The sequence below is a fragment of the Littorina saxatilis genome, linkage group LG16 (assembly GCF_037325665.1).
Source record: "Littorina saxatilis isolate snail1 linkage group LG16, US_GU_Lsax_2.0, whole genome shotgun sequence".
Taxonomy (NCBI): Eukaryota; Metazoa; Mollusca; class Gastropoda; order Littorinimorpha; family Littorinidae; genus Littorina; species Littorina saxatilis.
This window is the reverse complement of record NC_090260.1, coordinates 31471156-31473655: the sequence shown is the minus strand read 5'-3', so window position 1 is coordinate 31473655 and position 2500 is coordinate 31471156. Positions and strand designations below refer to the sequence as shown.

At 41.5% G+C, this 2500-nt stretch overlaps 1 protein-coding gene across 1 annotated transcript in view; it reads left to right on the top strand.

The window, feature by feature from the left end:
- The first annotated feature begins 1622 nt into the window (after positions 1-1622).
- The window catches only part of LOC138950814 (galactoside alpha-(1,2)-fucosyltransferase 2-like), a 6839-nt gene continuing 5961 nt past the window's right edge, over positions 1623-2500 (top strand). The window contains exon 1 of the mRNA XM_070322531.1: positions 1623-1758. The gene's annotated coding sequence lies outside the window, so the exon portion shown is untranslated. The remainder of the gene's footprint in view (positions 1759-2500) is intronic.

Here is a 2500-nt window from a genome sequence, read left to right as displayed (position 1 = left end):
TGTGTAGAGTGTATTCAGAGCAGTTTCCTCAGGCTCTCGGTCTCAAATGCCTGGATTCTACGTTGGTCCTCGACCATCAGTGTCTAAGTCTCGCAGCCGTAGAGCAGGATGGAGATGACTAGCGACTTGAATTATGTTTGCCTAATTCAAAGCTTATCAATGGCAGAGTCCTTCTTGTGTGCACAACTTCTGGGTCGTTTTTTAAAACCTATCCTTGGCACAAAGGGTCAAAAATCCCAAAATTAAGGCCTTGAAAAAAATAAGCCCTCATTTTGAAAATAAGGTTTTATTTTTTTAAGGCCTTATTTCCAATATGTCCTAAGAAAATAAGGCCTTATTTCTGTTAAGGCCTTATTCTGAAATAAGGCCTTAAAGAAATAAGGCCTTAAAAAAATAAGCCCATCAAAAAATAAGCCCTTATTTTAAAAATAAGGCCTTATTTCTTGCAAATAAGCCCTTATTTCAGGAAATAAGGCCTTATTCATGTAAGGCCTTATTTGTTTGGATTTTTGACCCTTTGTGCCAAGGATACAAACCTGTCCAAGGTGTTGCATGGCGGGGATATAGCTCAGTTGGTAGCGCGCTGGATTTGTATTCAGTTGGCCGCTGTCAGCGTGAGTTCGATCCCAGGTTCGGCGGAAATTTATTTCAGAGTCAACTTTGTGTGCAGACTCTCTTCGGTGTCCGAACCCTCCCCCCGTGTACACTACATTGGGTGTGCACGTTAAAGATCCCACGATTGACAAAAGGGTCTTTCCTGGCAAAATTGCTTAGGCACAGTTTATAATTGTCTACCTATACCCGTGTGACTTGGAATAATAGGCCGTGAAAGGTAAATATGCGCCGATATGGCTGCAATCTACTGGCCGTATAAAATTTCATCTCACACGGCATCACTGCAGAGCGCCTAGAACTGTACCCACGGAATATGCGCGATATAAGCGTCATTGATTGATTGATTGATACGACCATCCCTCCACTTGGACAGTTACCAACAATCAACAACCTCCCTGCTTTTTGTGCAGAGTGGACATTGTTTTTATTAATGAATTAATTTAGTTTGAAAGCCACAAGTGTCTATTTATATTGTACCGCTTTAACCAAATGCACTCCGTCATGTTTGGCTTTGTCCATTATCAGAAAGAAAATTCGCTGATGTTTTTTTTGTTGCTTATTTTGTTTTTCGTTTTGTTTATTTTTTGTTTTGTTTGCTTGTTGTTGTTGTTGTGTGTGTGTGTGTGTGTGTGTGTGTGTGTGTGTGTGTGTGTGTGTGTGTGTGTGTGTGCGTGCGCGTGCGTGTGTGCGGCGTGCTTGAGTGTGCGCGTGTGTACGTGAGTGCGTGCGTGGTTGTGTGTGTGTGTGTTTTTACGTTTTACCTTTTAAATTCTGTTTTTCCTTGAGCCCTTGCTATTAAGAGTACGCTGAATAAAAGCCACCCAAAACACAATTGGTGCACACGTATAATATTGCATCGATCTCTTGGCGTTGAAAAGACCCTATTCAGTGGAGGGATAAAGGCGGGCTTGGCAGCCACCAGGTTAGGTATAAATCACGCTACTATACTTCTGTGTCGCACTGCGCCTTGCGTGTGCATATTATCAATTCTGAATGGGACACCCGGCATGTGTTCAGAGTGAAAGTATGTGAGCCAAGCGTCTGGGTGGATTTTGTATTCTGCATTTATGCACTTGAAGTAATTTTGTCTATCGCTTGGACATTTGTAGTTCTTCTGCGTTTGTGACGTTCTGATTCTACAAGGTTAGTCGATTTTTTTTAATTTTTCACTAAAAATCCTGTGACTGTTGTAGTTAGGGGTAGATATGAAGAAGAAACGGTCTATGTGAGTTGTGTAACAGGGGTGGGGTATGAACAACTTGTCAACCTGTATTTTGCAATGCGGGTGCGTAGAACTTGCAAAACGGTACGTTAATTGCGAGTAAGGGTTAGATATCAGCTATCAGTTTGTAGTCAAGATTGGATATTGATTAGCCTGGGTATCAATCAATACTGAATTTGTTAATTTGGGTAAAACGTGAAGAGAATGTTAAAACTTCATTTTGTAATCAAGGCCAGTTATTTACAAAGTACAATGTATTAAACCACATGTTGGGATTAAGGTAGAATATGCCTGAAGTAAATAGCCAAACTGCTTTTGTAATTAGGGGTAGAATTCAGAGGAAAAAACTTAAGTTTATCCACGACCATTCTACAAAGTTTCGAGTCAGTAGGTTAAATGGTCGGACATTTACCTTTTCTGCAAGATGTGTTTCAAATTACGCCCCCGAAATTGTCAGTGGCACGAAAGCTTTCCTGTCTAGGGATTGCCCTGAACCTAGCCGTAACTTCTCTCTGCAGGTCACCGATGATCTAGGGGGTGCAGGGGGTGTTAGTGTACACTCAGACATTCAGATAATCCAAAAGGTAAAAGTCTGGAGGGTTTCAATCAGGTAAGTATTGCCACCGCTCCTTGTCTAACCTCGTTCTGTTTAGTCGATTGCCG